We start from the raw sequence: 17,520 nt of genomic DNA on the forward strand, positions 1-17,520 counted from the left end.
ATCATGCAGGTCATCGCGCAGCATCGCACGCGTGATTTAAAAGTAAAGTCAACATCGCGCGATGCAAGTTATAGCACACAGAATGGTACTTTTTCTGACGTGTTTCTGACCAGGCTTTAAAAAGGGGAGGTTTGGTACTTTTTCAAGGGTTATGAATTTTACACATGAAGAAAGGGCTTACCGCACCAGAAGGCAATTTTGGAGAGCATTTGAAGCCATTGGAGACCAATTCTTCAAGAGAATTTTCATGCAACTTTCTTATTTGTATTTGGTATTATAATTTGCATTATAAGTAGCTAATTCTCTTTAGTTTATGTTGTGATTGATGAACCCATTTTAATATTATTGGGACACATGTTTGATTTGTTATTGCTTGAATAATTTGAATTATAATTCTATTCAATTACACTCTTTTAATATGAATTTGGGCACATAGAGAATACTAACCATTAGTCTATGTGTTGGATCTAAGGCAATTGTTGTGCTTACGTTGGCGAATTAGGGATAGGAAACTTCGAATAGTGGTTTAGGAATTAACGTTCTTTTCCATTGCCTAATCTTGCTTACACTGTTAGATTAGAGATAGAAAACTCCAAGTAAGATTAATGAGCTATACAACAAAGGATTGGTGATAGCGATTTTGTTAATTCGTCGTGGGATTATAGTGACGACATCATTCATGTAAGACATCGAACATCAACAATAGAAAAATATGAAATTATATACAGTGTCTGACCACCTTTGTATTATTGTGACAATACTTCATTTTCTTTTCGCAATTAAAAGTGAAATAATACATCATTCTTGTCACCTCTCATATATATATATATATATATATATATATATATATATATATATATATATATATATTCAATTAGTATTTATAATTAGAGGCTCTTTAAAATTAAAACAACTTCTAAATTATTTATGACCAACCAATATGTGTATATGGATGGGATTAAATATTATGCCTTCTAAAAAATATTATTTGTAACAAAATTGAATTTTAAAAAAGAAGAAAACTTAAATATATTTTTTGAGTGTTGTTTTTATTTTTTAAAATAAAAATATGATAAATGTATTTACATATCATTGAAAAAGTAAAAATAAGATAAAATTGCATATATATATATATATATATATATATATATATATATATATATATATATATATATATATATATATATATATATATATATAATATATATATATATATATATAATATATATGGGTAATGCTAACTTGTGTCCTTGTTAAGAAATCATAGATAAAAAATTTATTTTGAAAAAATAAATAAAATTACTAATTATAAATTTCTAATAAATTATCTCTTAACTTGTGTCCTTAGGACACAAGTTAGCATTATCCTCTCTCTCTCTCTCTCTCTCTTCTCTCTCTCTCTCTCTCTCTCTCTCTCTCTCTCTCTCTCTCTCTCTCTCTCTCTCTCTTCTCTCTCTCTCTCTTCTCTCTCTCTCTCTCTCTCTCTCTATATATATATATATATATATATATATATATATATATATATATATATATATATATATATATATATATATATATTATATATATAGAAAATTATATATTCATCATATTTTCATTAGAAAATAATAAAATACCGTACCTAAAAGATATATCTTAAAAAATACACAAATAAAATTTCTTAAAAAAGCTGTTTAACTCGTACTAAAAATTGAATTAACAAAATAAAATTAATAGCGTTTTTTTAAATAAATATTACTAATTAATTCCCCTATATAGTAGCACTTGTAAGAAAATGTATTTTTTTCCTTATAAGGAAATATATATGTTAAGCATCTATTATTGTTTGTATGATTTAGTTGCATTAGAGATCTTTGAACTATTTGTAATTTTAAAAAAAAATCCATTAAGTAACTAAATTTTGTTTTAAGTTCCTAATCTTGTCTAATAATTAGATTTTTAAACTATTTTCATTATTACGATATAAACCTTCAGGCAGTTTGTAATTACTAGATCCTTTAAATTTAAACTAATTTTTAAGAGTCATTCTAAGAGTCATTGAGCTACACCCTATTATTCCATTTCCTACATCAAACCACTCATATCAGACTTTATTATTTACTTATAAAGAAAATGAGAGTGTTTGTTAAAAAAATTATTTGTATTTATTTTATTTTATTTAGATTTATTCTATTTATATTTTCAAAAATTGTAGGTTAGTTATCATCTTATTGGATTTGTTTTTTTTTCTTACAAACATTGGATGTTCCTTGTTTGAACAAAGAATGATTTTCTCTTTTGTGGCAATGCATGGTACAAGATGACTTGAATCAACAAAGTTTTAATTGTGTTTTGAAAAAGAATAAAATGAGTGAGATGAAATAATCAAATTTAAATATAACACACAAAAGGTAATGGTACAATTCGGTTGACACATCCTCCTAGAATTAAAATGACTGTGTTAAAAGAAATTTCCAAATCGCATTTATATTTCAAGAAGGTGGAATGAGACAAGTCATTTGGTGAATGAGGTGATGCATGCATGTTTTAGCAATTTCCCTTTTATTATCCTTGCATTTTTTTAGTACAACGTTGCATTTTTATTTTAATTATCATATATGTCCGTGCATGTGTCAGACATGAGTGATTTGAGCAAGAAAAATCATGGATTCCTATGCAGGAGAGAGTTAGTAGAATTTTACATACATGGTGAATCTTGCACTAGTTTCTGTCTCGGTGCATTAATTCATCGATGTACCAAAAACAATCTTGGAAGAATCCATGATTGGAGTGGATGGAAAAGATAAAATGTTGGAAACAACTTTAAGAGAGACAATACTTTGGTAATTGTGAATAGAATTGAATAAAACCAAATGCTAAGAATTGATTCATTTCTTGTAGTTTCTTTTAAATTCACTTTTTCTTTTTAAATATAACAAGTATTTTAAAAAGTTTTTATCTGTAATAATTCTACAGACCTCATTGTCTGTGGTCTCTAGATCTACTCCTTCATCAGTTCCTCTCCCTAGGAACTTGTTGATGATGGTAGGTGAAAGTTTCACACACTTACCCCTTACAAAAACTTTGCAGACCTCCCTGCTGTTTTTTTTCATAAATCTCCTCAGGGATGTTCACAATGAATTCTTTGACCAAGCCCTCATAGCACTGGGGCAGAGCAGTCACAGCTTTCATAAGACCAGCAGCTTTAATTAACTCCATGACTTCCTTTACTTTACTTGCCTCTTTTCCCAATTCTCTTTCAACTGCTACCCTTCTTTGAGTCACAAACTTCCATTTGGCAGCACCATCTTCTACGTGAAAAGAGATATTGTCAAGATGAACAGCAGCCACTTTGTTTAGAGACTTCTTTATAGACTTCCTTTTAACAGGGGGATGTCTGAGACATCGTATTCGACATCCTCATCAGATTCAGAACTCTCACTTTCTTTCTTCTTCCTGACCTCTACTTTACTCCAAGATTTGGAGGGACCTATACCAGCAACCCTTTTCTCTTTCCTACCTGTCCTTATCTCAGCCATACTCTTCCTTTTTCTCAGTCTATTAGCTACACTTGTTTTCACAAGATTGACCAACGTGTCATCTTCTTCCTCAGACCTTTCTTCCTCAATGTCCTGAGCAGTATCAGGGGACATACTAGGTAAGTTTTTTCCAAGAGAACATAGTCCCTCAGCAGATACTTCCTTTTCTGTTTTAGATGAGTCATCATCTTTCTCAGCTTGGGTTTCCACCTCAGGAGAGGGGTCCCTTCTGGACAGAGGGGTAAAAATGTCCTTGACTCCATGCTCTTCATTCAGTATCCTAGTAACTAGGTTTCTTATGATGCGATAAGTAGAGTGCATGTCCTCTTTATCAAGAGATTTTTCAGGAATGTTACCTTGCTTAGCTCCGGCCATGGAAGGGGAGCCTGGAACGTCACCTGGTATCATACGCAGAGGAGTTACGTCCATCAAATCTTCATCTAAAAATTCCATGGAGGAAGTTCTAGTATGAAAGGTTTTTGAGCTAGATGTTGATGGATGTTGAGACATGTTGTTGAACTTTTGAGAAAATGTTTTTTGCCCTAGCAGAGGTTCTCTGAGTAGTTTGATGAAGATGGAAAGAATTGTGTTCAGGCAGAGCGTGCAAATGAAATAGATACTATTTCCAATACTAGGAGATGATTCATTATTAATGTGGCTTTTTCTTTTCATTGGGCAGACAATATTTTTGCTACCTTTTCCACTCCACATTAATTGCCATATTTTCTCAAGAAACCAAGCCCCTAATTTTCCCTTTTCATATTTCAGTTGGACATCATACAAATCCCTTGCAGTCCTGTTGGTTAGTTGCATTTCATGTGTCGCATCCGCGAAAAACAACCGGCGGGCTAAAACAAAACAAACAGAGCCGCCACCGTGCGTTATTTATCCCAAAGGAGGGAAAGGAAACGCTCGAAGTAAACCTGGAAAAGACATGGTCTCGCGACCAAAGAGAGATGGGATCGGGAGTCGGTTATGCGAAGGGAAGGTATTAGCACCCCTACGCATCCGTCGTACTCGACGGGATCCACGCTCAGAAAGATAGAAAAAGGTTGTTAAAACTGCTCACAAACATCACACACACACTAGAAAGAAACACAGGTGGGAGAAGAGGGGAAAGGGCTCGCTAGGATATCGCATCCTATGCCTACGTATCTCATCTGGAATGAGAATCAGAGCTACCGTAGTTCGGCTCACGCACGCCGAGACAAAACACACACAAGCAGGCAAACATGGAAACCGAATGCCAATCACTGGACTTACATCAGACTCCGAACCACACAACAAACACCAATAGGATACGGACTGCCAATCGCTGGGCTTATGTCCATCTCCTAACACACACAAGAAGGTTAACACACAACAAGTTACTGAGGAGTCTGGCACTCGAGCCTAGCAACTGTCAAGCAAACACACAAAAAAAAGGAAAAAAGGGTGCCCGGAGAGATCTCGCACGACCTCCTGCCTACGTACCTCATCTGGTATAAGGATCAGGGCAACGTAGTTCCCCTTAACAGGGGAGAAACTTTCTCCTAACCAGAGACTGGGAAATGACTAACTAGAAGGGAGACTGACTCGAGCCTAATAGTTATCATGTATTCCACAATGGTCCTAGGTTAAGTTTTCTATCTACTTGCACAGGCAGCAAGCTAATCCTAAACAGGCAAAGCAAAGCATGCAAGCATAATCAAAACAAAGCAAACATACACAATTAGCACACACTATATACAGACAAAGTGGGCTCACACAAGGGTTAGGCTGCGAAAGCAAGCCAACTGTATCAGGGTGATGTTAGCTCTTAACCCTAACATTGAGAGTTAGGGTGAAACAGATGAAATAGGAAGTGAGGGGTGTGCCTCACAGCTCTTATCCCTGGCCAGGGAGAGCTTTAGACAAAGGAAGTGTGGGTTCAGAAAATTGGAACCCTTCTACACTTATGACTGACTCAACACAGATCTTGGGTTAATATCCACAATGCATCAACACCAGTTGTGTGAGCAAAGGGATGACTCAACTAAATAGCAGGAGATGGATTACACATCTCTTGTATCTGCCAATTGCCTTATCAAAGGTCTTTTCCTGCTTGGCACAAAGATAAACATTCACAAGCATTGCCTCTTAAGGAGGACTTCAGACAGGTGCCTGACCAAATAACAGGCCAGGTCTTCCAGACTACATGAAGTCAGTGGGTTATACCTCAATTGGTTAAGCAACCAAGCAACAGCAAAAGCAAGTTCAAAGAACTTAAGCAACTAATGTACCTGAAAACAATCTAACACAATTAGTATTTAACTCAAAAAGTCAAACAGACAGACTAATGGTCAACAGTTAACTGTACAAGCAGAAAACAAGCAAGCTATGCATCAAGGCAAAGCACAAGCTCAACTCAAAGGAGCTAATCCACCTACAAAACAACTTAATGTTAATCAACATCAACCAAATATCAATCCAAATGAGCAAATGAATCAAACTCCCCAAGGCCATATGCTTCTTGTCCTGAAAACACAACTCAATCATAAGCACTAACCACTAGGACAAGGCCTAGGGTCAAAGAGGGAGAAATATTTCAAAACAGAACATGAAAATTGACAATAATCAAGTTCAATCAATTAAGAACAATGTCCAAGTGGTCTCACATTCATATCATACACCAATTTCATTTCACAAAACAAATGGTGCAACACATGCAATTTGAAAGCTCATTGAAGCAAACAGAAAGGATCAATCCATATCAACTCAAGAATAATTCAATAAATCCCAAGAAAACTCATGGCTAAATAGAACTCATTACATGATCATCATACCAAAATTCAAGTCATTTGGACAAGTGGAAGCAAGGCAATTAAATTCTATAAGGCAAGGTAAGCACAAACAAGCTCAATTAGGGCCCAAAATCATGCATCAACTTCACACAAGCCTAAAACAGAATCTACACATTATAAATGTCTCAAACCAAAGCCAAGATTAACTTCAAAGGGTCTAGAATCAATGTGCAAAATTTCAAGTTCATGTGATACATATCAAGAATTTCACAAATCATCTAAGTTCATGACTATCAAAAAGTCCAAATATGACCAATCAGCAAAGAAAATCTCCAACAAATTGGGAATGCACTCAAAAATTCCACAAACTTTCACAGGCATTCCTAACATCCAGAAGTAGCATCATGCAAAAAATCAGATTAATTGGCATAGAATTGGCATGGCAAATAAAATCAGCAAATCAAGCAAGCCATGGTGTGACACAAATTGTCACACCTTCATTAATCATGTCATAACTCATCAACCAGAAATGAGAAAAATGCAAACCCTATACCAAAATGACCAGCAAGGTGTCTATTTTAAGCACAAAATTTCAAGAATGTTGGATAAAATCTCATCATTTCATGAAGGATATGGCAAAGTAGGTCATGAAAACATACACATACACAATCCCTAAGCAAAATAAAAATCCAACAGTGCACAATTTCTGGAAAAATATTCATTAAATTCTAGGGATCATGAGGATCATCATGCAAAAAACCTCATGTGATTTAGATTAATAATCATGGAGTTATGGTTTTTAGAATGAAGGAGAAAAATAAAAAAACATGGATGAACTAGCATGAAATGGCATGGAGTAATGGAATGAAAATACAAAAGCCAAATGGGAACTGTCCTCGCCAAGGATCGAAGGGAGGGAGGTTTTAAAATTGAGCGCGCTACAGTTAAATGGATGGACACGTGGTCCAATACATTAGCGAATAACACATGAGCGCATGCAGGCAAGGCAAATATGGATCAAAACGCGTTTCTGGAAAAAAAAACCCTAAGTTCTTCATGCGTTCATCATCATTCATCAGCTCAAGAACAAATCATCACCAAAATTAACAAAACCTATACCATTAGCTTCGTCTTTCCAAGCACATCATCAATCTAAACTTCATTTAACCTAACTCTCACTAAAACTCTTGGATCGAGCCAAAGAAGGTTCATGGATCAAACTTCTAATCAACATAACTTGTTCATTTCTTGATGAAAATTGATGAAACAAATTGCAGATTAATCTACATTCAAAGATCTACCACATGCATCCATTAATTTCAAGAATTAGCACATTCGAAAACTGACCTCAATTGAATGGCAGAGATGAATTCGATGTTTTCAGGCCTTGGCACAGTGAAACAGATGTTCTCCAGCTCTCATATGATGCTTTGGATGAATGCTTGAGAGTTGAATTGGCACGATCTAGCTCAAATCTCCATTTGCCATTGTTGAACACATGCTTCAACAGTCCTTGAATTTGCTCGAAAACCTTGTGATCTTGCTTTTAATGGCTTCAATTATGCATATGGATGAAGGATCAATCAAGATTTTGGCACGGTTTGTGAAGAAAATAGGAGAAAAGTTGAGAGGAAAAATGTGAAGCTCTTTGGAAACCTAGATCTAGATCTGAATTCTGTTATGATTAGGCCAAAAGCAGTTATGATTAAGGTTATATATGTTCTGTTAAGCATGTTTGCTAATCATGATTAGGCAAAATACAAGTGGATTAAGGAAAACCAAGTTTAAGTGCATTTTAGCCAATCCACCCTATGCATACAATGACCAATGCAACAGTGCAATTTCTGTCTCAAATCACTTGGAAATGATGTTTAGAGGCCAAGGCAAGTGAAATCAAGTGAATACAATGAATATTTTTTAAATTGCCTTTTTCCCTCCAATTTTCAAATGGAATTCACATGAAAAGTTCAATATTTTTGTGAGCAAAATGCATGAGTTATGATGTGTAATTTGGATAGTACATGACAAAAGAAGAATGTGGCAAAAAATCCCACTTCATTTGGCCTTTTGGTTCAAAAGTTATGCACTTTTGAAGTTCAAATTTTCTTGACCAAGATTGATCCATAACTTGCCAACCACACATGAGAAATGGATGTTATTGGACTTTTTGGAAAGGTGAGAGCAAGATCTACAACTTTCATGTTGGACAAAATTTCATTTGAAGCATTTTTGGACATGTAATCTTAAGGAGAAGACCTTTCCATTTTTGGTAGTTTTGAATTACAAGTCACTTTCTATTTTTAGAAAGTTTTCATCTGACTTTATTTTCTTCAATGTTGATCTTTAAAATGTCAAATGAAACTTGTTTGGACATGAATGAAGTGTTTCTAACCCTCTCCCACCATCAAATCCATCAGTTGACTTGTGGTTGACTTTTGTTGACTGATAGATGAATTTCAGCTTGACTGTTGAGCTTGAGCCTCAATCTCCTGATGAAATGGCTCAAACATGAAACCCTAGCTTCCATAAGCTAATTAAAACCATATGATGATCCCCATCTCCATGAAAACCTCATCTCCTTGACAAGCCCTGATTGGCACAATTCAGATGATTAGGGTTGACCAGAGGTCAAAACCCTAATCTCAAGGAATCTGATCAAGCACAATGAATCTCTTGGTGATGACAAGACCATGATGATGATGGTGTACCATTTCAACCAAGACAATGATCCACCTCCTTGAGGAACCAAGAAACCCTAATTTGAAGCACAATCCTCAGATGATTAGTGATCAATTCAATAAGATCCTCAAGCTTGAATCTTTTAACCTCTTTATCTTCTGAACAAGACCTAGGAGGATAACTTGCTTATGCTACATGATATGAAAAGATGCAATGACTAATGTCCTAAAAAATGATATGCAATATGCTAAGCTAGTCCCAAGAGAGGAGGGCAAATTTTAAGGTGTTACATCATGCTGTAGAACTATGAGTTTGTTTTCCACATATTTTCTACATGAGTGATGAAAGCAAATAATGTACTTGGTCCAGCTGTGCTGAATATGGTATTTGGACATAGGTGTACCATACAGGTTGTCATAATACAATGTCATAGCATCGAGTGTGACATTGTATATAATTATCAGTAATTTCATCCAACCTGGTTGAGCATTGTTGCTTTCATCTGATATCTTTTCTATCTCAATTTTCTTCGCACACATAGTCCCTTATGACTCAGTTCCAGCAAAGCTCTCACTACCTTCAGACTTCATACCACCATTCACATGTTCAGGTGTTTGGGCCATCATGACCTTCTCTTCCTTGAGGTTAGGTCTTAGCTTTTGGTGTAACATCCTTGTCTGACATTTTTCCTTTCCCTTGTAGGTTCTTCTCGCAACTGTACTCATCTTAGAGGGGTCATCCATTTGAGAGCTCCACATGTAGCAGTTGTTTTTGGTCCTGATTCCTTTCATAGTCACTTCACTATTTTTGTTAACAATCAGACATTCAGTTTTAGTGAAGATGATATTCAGACCTTGATCCCCTAGCTGACTGATGCTTATCAGATTTGAAGTCAAGCCCTTGACCAGTAGAATATTGTCAAGTTTAGGAGCTCCAGGACACTCAAGCTTGCCTATCCCCTTTATTTCACCTTTTGCTCCATCACCAAAGGTTACATAGCTTAGGTCATGAGGGTGAAGATCAATTATCAAGTCTGAGTTTCCAGTCATGTGTCTAGAACACCCACTATCAAAATACCACTCTTCTTTGTGAGCTATTAGACTTGTAACATTAGTCTTAGGAACCCATTGCTTCTTGTTGATAGGCCTGTGCTGTTTGGGTCTGGGTTGATAGTGAGTTTGTTGATGAACAGGGGTAGGGTAACCATACAGCTTATAGCAGAAGGGCCTTGAGTGTCCAAAATTCCCACAGTAATGACATCTCCATCTTTGGTGTTTGCCTTTCTGCTGTTTTCTCTTCTGATGATGTGACATGTGATGTGACATAAGAGTAAAAGAACTAGGCTAGCTATAATAGCATGACTCAAACTGGCTTGCATAAGGTGGGGTTATCTGATTTTGTGACGGTAGTTGTTGATGTTAAGACTAAACTCAGGTTATTCCTAAACAAGAATTACTTTCAACCTGGTACGAATTGATGTGTGTTTTGAAATTTCATCTGGCTAATATTTTAAATCGATTTCTACATTGTATCTTGCTTGAGGACAAGCAAAAGTCTAAGTGTGGGGGAGTTTGATAACATGAAATAATATCACATTTTTGGACTCGATTTAATTAAATTATATTATTATTTGTTTCGATTTATTTCATATCATTCGATATTACTTGGTATTTTCCTTCTATTTATTTCAGGTAACATAAACTGAAGCATGTGTGAAAACGAAAGAAAAGGGGTGCAAAAAAAGAGAATTCTCCAAAAAGAAGCATTCCACTAAAGCCCAGCCCACAACTACAAGGAGAAGTGCTGAAGCGCTGTGACGATCGCCACACAGGGTGTGACGAGCGTCACATCCCTATGCTTTGTGTTACGAGCGTAACACATGGTGTGACGGACGTCACACCCTACTCCTATATTTTTGGCTTTGACGCGTAACAGAAGCACGTTCATCCTATTCTTCCGCTTGACTCGTTGAAACGTGAGGAAACCTACTGAAGGGACTTGGGAAGAAACGGTTATTGTAGGATGAATATAAATAGAACCAATTGTGGAACCCTGCGGCTCTCTCTCTAATTTTTCCAGTATTCGGCACCGTGCAATATTTTTCTTGTTCTTTAATTTTCCAGCATTCTACTTTCTTAGCAATTTTTATTTCCTTTTCTTTTCCAGTTAATTTCCAAAGCATTGAATTTATTTTCTCACAATAGTTTCTACACCGGAGACTATTGTGTAACTTTTACTGGATCTAACCTTACGTTTGATCATAGTATTTTATTCCTTCGCCTTTATTTTACTGTCTGATCGAAGATTGTGAAGAACAAATCCACCCGGCTTGTGGTGGAGTGTTCAAGCATCGAAGTTAGAGAACAATCAAGATTTCTATTAATTTTACAGGTTCTTTAATTTATTGTTTTAATTTATATATGCTCTGCACTGTTGTTTATCTATATTGTTTGTCTGATATGGCTGTGTTTAAGCATGATAATTGTTTAGGCCTGTTTAGCATGTCCGGCTAATTAATTTAGATATCGGTATGTAAAGTAAGCGGAATAAAGGAATCAAAACTAAGTCGGTTTAAATTTATTTAAAAATATAGTCACTCTTTTTATGGTCTCAATTTACAGAGTTAATACCAAAGTTTTTGTACGAGAGTAAAAGACGTAAAGAAGTTAAGATCAATAGAACGACGGTTTGAGCTTTTAACTGGACAGTGTAAATTGGACATTAACTTTAAATCAGGGCGAAAGCAATTTTTAGAGTTAATTAAATTCTAATAATTTTCAAAAAGTATTTTTAAAGGTTAAATGTGAGGACGAGAGTTAAGCATTTAAGTTTAATCATATAATCTAAGTCAACAGAGCGAGAGTTTGAGACGAGGGTGTTTAAACGGTTAGTATTTTAATAAAAAGAGTTTCTATAGATTCTATTGTTTTCAAAAAGTGATTTTAGTTTTAACTAAATAGTGAGAGCGTACGTTAAGGTAAAATCATAGTCTATTCAACAGAGCGAGAGTTTGAGAAAAGGCTTTTAATCAATAGTGTCTAATGAAAGGACTTATTTTAAAACCAAGAAACCAACGAAGATTTGATTCCCTAATTATGATGAACTACATACCGATATCCGCGTTATTTGATATTTAATCTAGATCCAATTTTAGTTTTACTTTTCCCCCCTAATCATCAAAGTATCATCCGCCTTAGCTTTACGAAGTAACCCTAGAAAAACGGTATATCGATTCATTAAGTTCCTGTGGGATCAATATCTTTTATTACTACGCGATTAGACTGTGCACTTGCAGTTAATACCCCAATAGACTCATAAAGTCGCAATCAAGTTTTTGGCGCCGTTGCCGGGGACTTTTATTTAGTCGATATCGTAACTCTTCTGTTACGCTGTAGAGACTAAGGAAATTTTTATTTTTCCTTTTTGTCTTTCATTGATTTGTATGCCACACACTCGCTCACAAGGCGAACCGTATTACTTACGAATCAACGACGTTGAACGATATCTCCGAGTCTTACGACGAATTCGGGAGTATCGTGCTGCAAACAATCTTCCTCCAATCGAAATTCCTGATCTCAAAAATCTTCTTCCTTCGCCGATACCCGAGATGGCAGAACCAGCTCGTGCTCTTCGAGATTACGCCGCTCCATCACAAGATGAGCCGCATTCGAGTATTGCTCCACCCACAATCGAAGCAAACATCTTCGAACTTAAACCTTCACTGTTGCAGGCAGTACAACAGAACCAATTTTCTGGAAATCCTACCGAGGATCCAAACCTTCATTTATCCGTATTTGTTCAATACGCTGATACTGTTAAAGCTAATGGTGTCACTTCAGAGGCAATTCGACTTCGTCTCTTTCCTTTCTCGTTAAGAGATAAAGCTAGAAGATGGCTTCAGTCTCTTCCTTCCAACTCAGTCACCACATGGAATGAGTTGAAGAAAGTCTTTCTTGCCCGATATTTTCCTCCAAGCAAAACAGTTATGTTAAGAGCCCAGATAAATGGATTTAAACAGAAAGATAACGAGTCTCTCTTCGAAGCATGGGAAAGATACAAGGACATGATGAGACTTTGCCCACACCATGGTTTAGAGGACTGGTTAGTAATTCATACCTTCTATAATGGTCTCTTATACAACACAAGATTAACCATAGACGCCGCCGCAGGTGGTGCGCTCATGGATAAACCTTACGCTGACGCTTATCAACTTATCGAAAGCATGGCCCAAAACCATTATCAGTCGGGAAGCGACCGAACGATGGTAGAAAAACCTCAAACGAAAACTGGCATGTACGAGATAAGTAGCCTTGATCATGTTAATGCAAAAGTGGATGCTCTTGCCCAGAAAATTGAAAGTTTAAATGTATCACCTCCAGCCACCGTGGTTGCCGTAACTCAAAATTGTGAAGTCTGTGGAATTCAAGGTCACACTCCTACAGATTGTCAACTCCTAACAGGAATCCAAGCAGAGCAGGTGAACTATGCTCAAGGAAATCCTTACTCGCATACCTATAACTCAAACTGGAAGAACCATCCTAATTTCTCATATAAGAGTAATAATGCTTTATACGCACCAGGACAAGCTCCCAGTTATACCTCCTGGATATCAAAAGCCGACCCCATCTACACCTAACAATAATGTTCCTAGAAAATCCAATTTGGAAATCATGATGGAGAACTTCATAGCTTCTCAACAGCAAAACAATAAAGATTTCTTAAACCAGAATGTACACACTAACGAACAAATTAAACAACTAGCAAGTAAAGTAGATGCCCTGGCTACCCATAACAAAATGCTGGAAACACAAATCTCGCAAGTAGCTCAACAACAAGCGCCTACTGCAGCCCCAACTGGTACATTTCCTGGACAGCCCCAACCTAACCCGAAAAGCCACGCTCATGCAATTATATTAAGAAGTGGAACAGAGGTGGAAGGACCGTCTGACCCAAGGATTGATAACCAAAACTCTAAAAAGTCAACTGAGGAAGAAAGTAAACCTAAGGAAAAGGAAGAGTGTAATAAGGAAACCGTAGAAAAAAAAGAACCTTATGTACCTCCGCCGCCTTACAAACCACTTATCCCTTATCCTCGGAGGCTAATTAAAACCAAAGACGCGGGCCAATTTAAAAAATTTGTTGACCTACTAAAACAATTAAATGTCACCATTCCTTTTACAGAAGCTATTACACAGATGCCATCATATGCTAAATTCTTAAAAGAAATTCTATCTAATAAAAGGAAACTTGAAGATAGCGAAACCGTTACACTCACTGCTGAGTGTAGCGCAATAATCCAGAATATGCCTCCTAAACTTAAAGACCCTGGTAGTTTCTCTATACCCTGTCATATAGGAAAATTTGTCATAGACAAAGCTTTATGCGATTTAGGAGCCGGTATCAGTGTTATGCCCTTGTCCATATGCAAGAGACTTGAAATGGGAGAACTAAGACCAACTAAAATGTCTGTGCAATTAGCAGATCGTTCCGTTAGATATCCCGTAGGAATTCTTGAAAACGTTCCCGTGCGCATAGGTCAATTCTACATTCCCACCGATTTTATAATTATGGACATAAGAGAAGATGAAGTTACCCCCATTATACTGGGAAGACCCTTCTTAGCAACCGCCGGTGCTATCATAGACGTAAAACGAGGACGACTCACTTTCGAAGTAGGAGAAGAGAAAATTGAGTTTATTCTTTCCAAATTTTTGAAAGCACCTGCAATAGAAGACACATGCTACTTCATGGATATCATCGATGAATGCATAAAAGAAACAGAATTAGAAAATGACGAATTGCCCGACTATCATGTAAAAGACAGACTGAATCAATGTTTAGCAGTAACGTCAAATCCTACGCAATGCCTTAAGAAATCAACCCTCGACCTGAAAACACTTCCCAAAAATCTGAGATATGAATTCCTAGACTTAGAACTTGAACAACCCGTAATAGTCAATGCAGACCTTGGAAAACTCGAAACCGAAAAACTCCTACATATCTTAAGAAAATATCCTACCGCACTAGGATACAACATCACCGATCTCAAAGGGATAGGTCCTTCTATTTGTATGCACCGCATCATGCTAGAAGACGACTGTAAAACTTCTAGGGAACATCAGAGGAGACTAAACCCGATCCTGAGTGAGGTAGTGAAGAAGGAAGTAACGAAGTTATTAGAGGCAGGTATCATATATCCTATATCCGATAGCAAATGGGTTAGTCCTGTACACGTAGTACCAAAGAAAGGGGGTATAACCGTGATCGAAAATGAAAAAGGAGAAACTATAACCAAACGAATTGAATCGGGATGGAGAATGTGCATTGATTATAGAAAGCTAAACAAAGCAACCCGAAAAGATCATTTTCCTTTACCATTCATAGACCAAATGTTAGAACGATTAGCCAAGCATTCTCATTTCTGCTATCTAGACGGTTACTCAGGCTTCTTTCAAATACCAATTCATCCTGATGACCAAGAAAAAACAACGTTCACATGTCCTTTTGGTACCTTCGCTTATCGACAAATGCCGTTTGGCTTGTGCAATGCTCCTGCAACCTTCCAAAGGTGCATGATGACAATATTCGCCGATTTTCTCGAAAACATCATGGAAGTCTTTATGGATGACTTTTCCGTATGCGGACAAAGTTTCGAAGAATGTCTTGAAAACCTAGAAAGAGTTCTAGAACGATGTGTAAAAGTAAACCTAGTACTTAATTGGGAAAAATGTCACTTTATGGTACAAGAAGGAATTGTTTTAGGACACATCATATCAAATAGAGGAATTGAAGTAGACAAAGCCAAAATAGAGGTAATCGAAAATCTTCAACCTCCGAAAACTGTGAGAGAATTACGAAGCTTCTTAGGACATGCCGGTTTTTACCGACGATTCATTAAAGATTTCTCTAAAATAACTAAACCTTTAACCAGACTATTAATGAAAGATGCTGAATTCATCTTCGACAACAAATGCTTAGAAGCATTTCAAACACTTAAACAAGTATTGATCTCCGCACCCATAATGCAGACCCCGGATTGGAATGAACCATTCGAAATAATGTGTGACGCAAGTGACTACGCCGTAGGTGCTGTTTTAGGACAACGAAAGGATAAAAAACTTCACGTCATATATTATGCGAGTAGAACTCTAGATGAAGCGCAAATGAATTACGCCACGACCGAGAAAGAACTTTTAGCAGTAGTATATGCACTAGATAAATTTCGTTCCTACTTGGTCGGAGCTAAAATAATCGTTTACACTGATCACGCTGCCATAAAGTACCTCTTAACAAAAAAGGACGCTAAACCTAGACTCCTAAGGTGGATCTTGTTGTTACAATTATTTGATTTGGAAATCAAAGATAAAAAAGGAACTGAAAACGTAGTAGCAGATCACCTCTCTAGACTTGAAAACCTGGAACCGGAAAGAACATCGATCAACGATGATTTCTCGTACGATAAACTTATAGCTAATTTGGAAGAAAATAGAGTTGATGAACAGGTAGATACCACCTTAGCTATATGCGTTACACCATGGTACGCTGATTTCGTCAATTATTTAGCCGCCGAAATAGTTCCACTTGATTTATCTTACCAACAAAAGAAACGATTCTTTCATGACATAAAACATTATTATTGGGACGACCCTTTACTTTTCAAAAGAGGGCCCGATGGTATTTTCCGTCGCTGTATACCTGAAGAAGAGGTAGAAAGTATAATCCAACATTGTCATTCCGCTCCTTATGGTGGACATGCAAGTACATCCAAGACCTGCTCTAAGATCTTACAAGCCGGTCTTTATTGGCCAAATATATGGAAAGATGTACATACTGCTGTCAAGAAATGCGATAGGTGTCAACGCACAGGAAACATATCTAGACGTGACGAAATGCCACAAAAAGGCATTTTGGAAGTAGAGATTTTCGACGTGTGGGGAATAGATTTCATGGGACCTTTTCCACCTTCTTTTGGTAACAAGTACATACTCGTAGCGGTTGACTACGTATCAAAATGGATTGAAGCTATAGCTTCTCCAACAAACGACACACGAGTAGTAACTAGACTCTTTTAGAATATAATCTTTCCAAGATTTGGTGTCCCAAGAATAGTCGTCAGTGACGGTGGATCGCATTTCATATCTAGGATACTTGAAAAATTATTGTTTAAGTATGGTGTAAAACATCGAGTAGCAACACCTTACCACCCTCAAACTAGTGGACAAGTGGAAGTGTCTAATAGAGAAATTAAACAGATATTGGAAAAAACAGTCGCTACATCAAGAAAAGACTGGTCATCAAAATTACCTGAAGCTTTATGGGCTTATCGAACCGCTTACAAAACTCCCATAGGAACAACCCCATTTAAGCTTATTTATGGAAAATCTTGTCACCTCCCAGTAGAATTAGAACATAAGGCCTATTGGGCTATTAAAAATTTAAATTTAAACTATAAGACCGCCGATGAAAAGCGAATTCTTGACATAAACGAATTAGAGGAACTTAGACAAGACGCCTACGAAAATGCCAGAATCTACAAGGAAAGAACGAAAAAATGGCATGAT

General features: G+C 36.6%; 1 non-coding gene across 1 annotated transcript; it reads right to left on the reverse strand.

Moving 5' to 3' along the window:
- Positions 1 to 12,944: 12,944 nt before the first annotated feature.
- LOC127090173 (small nucleolar RNA R71) lies at positions 12,945 to 13,051 on the reverse strand. Its single transcript, XR_007791702.1, has one exon. It is a non-coding gene; the product is annotated as a small nucleolar RNA R71 (small nucleolar RNA).
- Positions 13,052 to 17,520: the final 4,469 nt, after the last annotated feature.

Source organism: Lathyrus oleraceus, chromosome 5, assembly GCF_024323335.1.
Source record: "Lathyrus oleraceus cultivar Zhongwan6 chromosome 5, CAAS_Psat_ZW6_1.0, whole genome shotgun sequence".
NCBI classification, from domain to species: Eukaryota; Viridiplantae; Streptophyta; class Magnoliopsida; order Fabales; family Fabaceae; genus Lathyrus; species Lathyrus oleraceus.